The sequence below is a fragment of the Ruditapes philippinarum genome, unplaced genomic scaffold (assembly GCF_026571515.1).
Source record: "Ruditapes philippinarum isolate M1 unplaced genomic scaffold, ASM2657151v2 ctg25284_1_1_1_1, whole genome shotgun sequence".
Classification (NCBI taxonomy): domain Eukaryota; kingdom Metazoa; phylum Mollusca; class Bivalvia; order Venerida; family Veneridae; genus Ruditapes; species Ruditapes philippinarum.
Window position 1 is genome coordinate 164 of NW_026863346.1, and position 6,959 is coordinate 7,122.

General features: G+C 32.8%; 1 long non-coding RNA gene across 1 annotated transcript; it reads right to left on the bottom strand.

Moving 5' to 3' along the window:
• Nucleotides 1-925: 925 nt before the first annotated feature.
• Nucleotides 926-6,908, bottom strand: LOC132721897 (uncharacterized). Its single transcript, XR_009624537.1, has 4 exons — nucleotides 6,112-6,908; nucleotides 4,743-4,833; nucleotides 3,678-3,796; nucleotides 926-3,278 (listed from the first exon to the last, which is right to left on the bottom strand). It is a non-coding gene; the product is annotated as an uncharacterized LOC132721897 (long non-coding RNA).
• Nucleotides 6,909-6,959: the final 51 nt, after the last annotated feature.

Here is a 6,959-nt window from a genome sequence, read left to right on the forward strand (position 1 = left end):
GTTAATTTACAATTCTTGATCCAAAAATGATTATTTTAGTTTTTTAGGTGTTGACTGTAAGTTTCCATTTTGTGCAGTATTGTTCGAAATAGTTCTAGCTCTTTTTGTAGGCCTTGGTTGTGAATCACTTAATAACACTGTGTCATCAGCATATAGAATAACAAAGAGTTTGAGAGTAAATTGAAAGGTTAAGTTCAGAAGATGCTGAAGCTTAATTCCATTTGCATTATTATCTGATAGAAAAGTTTCAAGGTCATTTTAAATAAAGTGAAAATAGTATCGGCGACAAATTTTGCGCCTTGTCTTACTCCGATTAGACTTGGGAAAAAGTCAGAACACCTTGGGAATTTTTACACATGATTTTTAATGTGTTTTCATACATACTTTTTTGACTATTTTTAAAAAAATTTGCCATTTTACATTGTATTTAATGAGTTTATATTCCATAATCCTTGACCGCCAGACAGTATCAAATGCTTGTTTAAAATCAATAAATGCACAGTATATTTTTTTCTTTTGTGTTCTTAGAATATCAATTAAAGATTGTAATATAAATAAATTATCTGTAGTTGAGTGATTTTTTGCGGAATCCTGCTTGGCATTTGGTTATAATGTTATGGTCTTCAGTGTAATTTGTAAATTCTATTGTTCAATATGGCAGTAAATAATTTACCTAAGCAACTTAATAAAGTGATTGGTCTATAATTTTCAGGCTGAGTGGCATTTCCCTTATTTTTATAAATGGGTAATATTACAAGCCTTTTGTCCAGCTGGATGGTAATTAATCCAGAGTCAAAAACAAGGTTAAATAATTTGTTATAAATTGGAAGCATTGTATCAATAGTTGACTTAATGTGTTCATTTAAAATATAGTCACATCCTGGACTTTTATTGTTTTTGAAGTAGTTTAACTGCTTTTTTTTATTTCCTCATCAGTGATTTCTGTATTTATTTCTTCATTTACTTCTATAACAGTTTCTGAATCTATTGAATTATCTTCTATGTTTTCTCCTTCATTTGTCTTTTTGAAAAAATCATATAGGTCATGAAGAGTAGCCTTAGTTGCATTTTTAGATTGATCAATAGAGTTAATTATTTTCCAGTATTCTCTTGGGCTTGTACTTTTGGCATTTCTAAGTTTCTCAATTCTTTTATTTTTGTGTTCTTTGTGTGCAATATTGATATTTTGTTTGTATTCTTTACTTATTACTTTTAGATTATTTTTATTTATTTCTGTTTTGTTGCTTGGCTTAGTATATAATGAACTTGAGTTACATCACTGAATGTTACCATTAAAGCATATAAAGCAACCAATTTATTCATTCATATTCATTTATATTTATTTTATGTATTTCTTTATTTAATTTATTTATTAAGAAAATAAATTTAATTTTCATACAATTATACCATTTTAATTCAATTATCTAATCAATTGTGAGATAACCGTTGAATAAACAACTAATCAACATGTTGAATAAACAAGATGACATGCAATAAACAATTAATGGATGAAAGTGCTGTGATATATCATATGGCAATACAACCAATTAACCTATATCAGCTTTAAACTTAGTAAAAATAAAGGTAATAAGCAAAAATTTTAATCAAATAATACTAAAAAATATAATAAATATAAACATATATACGCATTTTGTTGTTGACAACTTGTTTTATTTACTTTATAGAAAAAAATTGGAGTGAAGTGTGTTACTGATTTTGGGGGATGAAGTGTCTTAAGAGGTGGAGTGTCTTCGAAATTTGAGGAGTGAAGTGTCTGGTGGGTGAGATGTCTTGCTACCAATGTTCGGATCTGAGTCACGTGATTGATAAATATTAATGGCGGACAATACGAAAGGTGTGTCACGTATACGAGAAAGAAATTTTGAGATTGGTTAAGGAAAATGCGAAAAGTGGAAAGAAACTGTGATTTAATTCAATCAAGGATATACTCTGGTAGTGATTCAAAGCGATGAAAAGTTCTAAAAAGGGTAATTAAAGCCAAAAGGGACTGTAAAGTTGTCTATCTGATTGACAGGTGAGGTCATTTTTAGCTCGACTTTTTTTTTTTTTTTTAAAATAGAGATATTGTTATAGTCAGGTCGGCGTTGCCGTTGCCGTAGCCGTTGCCGTTGCCGTCCGAAAACTTGTACCTGGATCATAACTTTTTTATTTCTTTGTGTATTGTCTTCATACTTGGCCACAACAACCCTTGGGACAAGACCTTTCAGTAAACCACCCTAACCTTGACCTTCATCCATAAATGATCTTGACCTTCAAGGTTAAAAGTCCAATTTTTGCTTGTTCATGCTGTTATTGGCTGTAATGCACCTATCAATATTATGCCCGCCCAGGGGGGCGGCGGGCTGACCCAGGGGAATTTGACATTTTAAAATGTTTGAAGTCTAAATCCCCACCCTAGAGATAACCAATTTTGTCTAAATCCCCACCCTTGAGCCTACTTGGTGCATCAAATGCCCCGGGGTAGGGGAGAGGGTAAATATCTAATAGATCAATCAATAAATAAAACTGTAATCAGAAAAACAATGAAAAATATAAGTACAAAGGCTTATCATTAGGAAAATAATGAATCCGGATTAAGGGCCTCAGAAGTAAGGTAGGTATAGTCACTCCCAATGAATATATATGTATCAATCAATTGTAGTTTAATAACTTTGATAGTATTCAAATAATTAGACTTTGAAGATACTTATATTTTCTTTTTATAAAAATGGGTATTTTCAAGTAATAAAGGGGCATAGTTCTGAAAATAATGCATCAAGGTTATAGACCTTCTTAGTATGGAAGTGGTAGTCCCACTAAATACCGTACCTAGTTTCAATTAAATATCTTTCATAGAATAGAATGTATGACTTAAAAAACTTAAACCAATGCGAACACGGACACACAATCGATCATATAAGCTCTTTAATATTTTACATTTATAGTTTAGCTACAAAATAAACCTACTAACCTAGTTTCTGACTCCACATGACCCAGTTTCTGTAGGGATGGTTAGCATGCTGACCAAGCTTAATTATAATTGAACCATATCTGTGGCCTCTTAGAGTGTTAAAACACTAAAAGTTGAGGACACCAGATTTGCGAAGACAGACATTCACCGGTCATGATTACAATAGCTTCGTGCTAACAGCTCAGATGAGCTATAAACTTACAACACTTTAACTTCTAATTTTATTTTAACATTTAACACAAAAAGTCATTAAAAAGACATTCTTCCTCCTCCTGCGGCCAAACCTGGAAACTTCCACATTGTTTTTCTGAAATAGAGGGCATTTTTATAATCTTTAAGGTTTCAAATTTATTAAGTTTCATTTAAATTAGACCAAAAATGTTCTAAGATTAGACCTAGTGACTTAATTTTTGACCACTCATGACTTAATTTTGAACATGTTCTAGATTTCATCAAGTTGAACATTTACACTAACAATAATGAAAAATGGGCCAAAAATGTGGCCTCTAAAGTGTTTGCATTCTTTTTCTAAGATTTGACCTAGTGACATAGTCTTTGACCCCACATGACCCAACCTTGAACTTTGCCGAGATTTCAGCCAAACATTTTGACCAATTTTCATGGAGAAACGACAATTATAGCTCAACACAAAGCTACAAAAAGAACTGACATAATTTTCTTAAGCTAAGTTGCATGGTGTACTCACAATCTGGTGCACTTTCCTCAAGAACCTGGATAGGAGCAGGAGCCTGGATGGGAGCTTGAGTCGGGATATATAGGAGCTTGAACCTTGATAGGAGCTTGGGCCTGGATAGAAGCTTGAACCTGGATTGTTTAAAAACTAATAATTTAGTAGCACAACTTAACAAAGATTTCTAACATATATTTTTGATAGATAAAACAGTAGGTTGTTTTTAATTCTATTGGAACAAAAATGGTTCCGAATTTTGTTTTTTGTTTTGTTTTTTTGAAAACATATTATTTTCTAACAATTCTGCTGGTACTAAGTCTATCAAACTAATCTTGCAATTATGGTGGGGAATCACGTGATATGGAGACCACATGACATGGTATTGCAGCAATTGATAATCTTTCAGATTCTGGTGTCCATGTGAGAATTTTTGTCAATATCTTTGTTTAACAGAAAATATTTTGGAGTATGCGTAACTGACAGGACTTGCAATAGCCCCCAGCGACATTATAAACAATATTGTGCTTTTTCAGGAGAATTTTTAAGTTTAAAGGAACATAATGCTTTTGTGAGTAAAATTTCAATTACTGAATAGACATATCATACTTATCCTCATATTGAAGAAAATGGCTCATTTCCGCATTACTATTCTTCAGAAATTATTTTTTCATCAAAACATACCTCCAATTATTACATTTGCGCTACATGAGCGCAATATATTTATAGCGTATTTTGAAGATTTTCTTTCATGTCTGTAAGAAATCAAATGCAAATTTTTACATCAGAATTCTACTTGATGTCATTGGTGTGAAACTGAATATTTTTTTATTTCAAATAAAGTTTACAAATGCATAATGGGACTTTAAGATACCATTTTACGTCACAGGTCACCATATCAATCATTCCCCACCATGTCAATGATAAAATACACATACTAGTATTTAGACCACAGAAGTGCAATACCCCTTATATGTTTTGTATGGCTTTCAGAAAAAAGAGGTTTTTTTTGGCCTCAGACTCATTTAACGTTGAGGCAATCATTTATGAAATTCAACTCATAATGTCATTGTGCCTGAATACCTTTTTCAAAGACTGTGTCTCGGACGCCTTTGCCTTGCCCCTTTTTTCTGTTGGCAGAAACACTCGTCAAATGGTCCAACCAAATGTTCACCTGTTTAAATATAAATCAACATTTTAATACATTCACATTTATCAGATAACAACAAAGCCTTAACATAGTTTCTGCAGATTCAATTTACTTTTTATTAGAGAAAGTCACGACCGTAAAGCAATACAAGACCAATGAAAATGAAACCGACAGCCAAGATTCAAAGCCTCGTTATGACAAGCAGTTGAAACAGTAAATGATAAAAAACAATGATGGTAATACATCTGAAAAAAGGATATTATTATTTTATTTAGATCTGTTTTGACATACATTGTATTTAAATGAATTTTCTTACTTTATTAAAAATCATATTCTAACAGAGACATAGATAACAGAGATAGGCTCTTCCTAGCCAGTTAAAATATCACGCGTGCCTGCTAAACTTAAAACTTGTAGCAAGTAAAACTTATTAACCAGATATCAAAATCAGTAAAATTATACATTTTCTGAAAACTTATGCATTTGTCTATTGCTGCAGCCTGCAGGTAAAAATATTTACAGTTCCCATTAAAATAAATGTTACATCATTTTTTAAAGAGAACTTCTTGATATATTTTGTTACAAAACTATTTATGACAAACAAAATGGCTCAGTGGGTATGTTCTGCCAAGGGAAAGGCATAAAAAGTTATCAAAATTTTAACATGCAGTCATAGATGAAAGATTTACCTTTCAAAGAAATGGTATATAATATTTAAGGATCAAATGTACATCCATTAAGTTTTATTTGCTACAAAATGCCTAATTTTTCACTTTTTGATAGGCATGAGTGATATTTCAATTGAGTATATAAGAGCTGCTTATCTCTATGTCTCTGATTCTAACAAGGCTCACGGGAACTACTGACTTGGAGTCCCGTGACTTCAGCCTTTGGATTTTGACTCCCTTGCATGGATGTGCAAGCTGATCAGGATCTACACTGGTAGCATAGGTGTTAAAATAATTATGAAGTGAATAATTAATAACATAATTCTGTGTGTATGTATTCAACAACCGTTTTGAGTCACTTGATCAGTTCATTCATACTGCAGTTAAAGGGATTATCTCAATCAATACGACATTTTCTGCTGTAATCGTTTATATTCTACAGGCAAAGTGAACGTTCTTTTGTGGATTTTGTATTATTAATACGAGATATGTGTCAGTTTCAAGTGATTTCCAACGCCTTTCAGACTCGCAAAATAAATGGGTCTATTCGCGAAAACAGATGACAAACATGAAACCGCTAGGCTCCACATAGTGTCTGGGTAGAAAACAAATGAAGAATACAATCCCTGTATACCTTTGCAAATAAATCCCAATTCTGGGGCAACCTTCTCGCCTTATCCCACAATTTTCTCTAGGACTGTAGAAAAAATCGAAAAGTTTCATGTCTGCAACTTCAAAAACACAAATAAAAATATCGCCGTCGTCTTTTGACCTTTTCGCAGTTACTCCCCTTTTTCATTTTGTGGCGTCGAAATTCCCGAGTCCCGGGATTTAAAAACCGGCCAAAGTCTATTACCCGGGACCCGGATTCCATAAGTTTGTCAAATTCCCGCCTGTCAGGAATGGTCTTCTGTCTAAAGCCCCGTGTATGCCCGCCGCCCCCCTGGTAGGGCAAAATATTGACAGGTGCATAACTTTGTTATTTTTGAATGGATTGTCTTCAAACATGAACATAATAATCTTTAAGGATATCCCTTAAAAATAACCAGCCAGACCTTGACCTTCACTCATAAATGACCTTGACTTTGAAGGTCAAATTATTGAAATTTTCATTTTTTTGGCTTTTATTGGCTGTAAGTTTGTTATTTTTGAATGGATTGTCCTGAAACTTGAACATAATAATCTTCAAAGATTACTGTTAAAAATATACCGAAAGACCTTGACCTTCATTCATTAATGACATTGTCATTGAAGGTCAAATTATTGAAATTTTCATTGTTTTGGCGGTAACTGACTGTAACTTTGCTATTATCAGTTGGACGATGGTCTGTAGCCGGCAAACCTTTTTTGGTGTATAAATTTCAAGTGCGCATGCGTGACGGATTTTCCTCACAGAGACCATCGAATAATTCAGGACAGGCGCCATATTGAAAATTAAAATGGGCAAGGCAATCAGAGAAATACAGGCTATAAGGCTTAAAA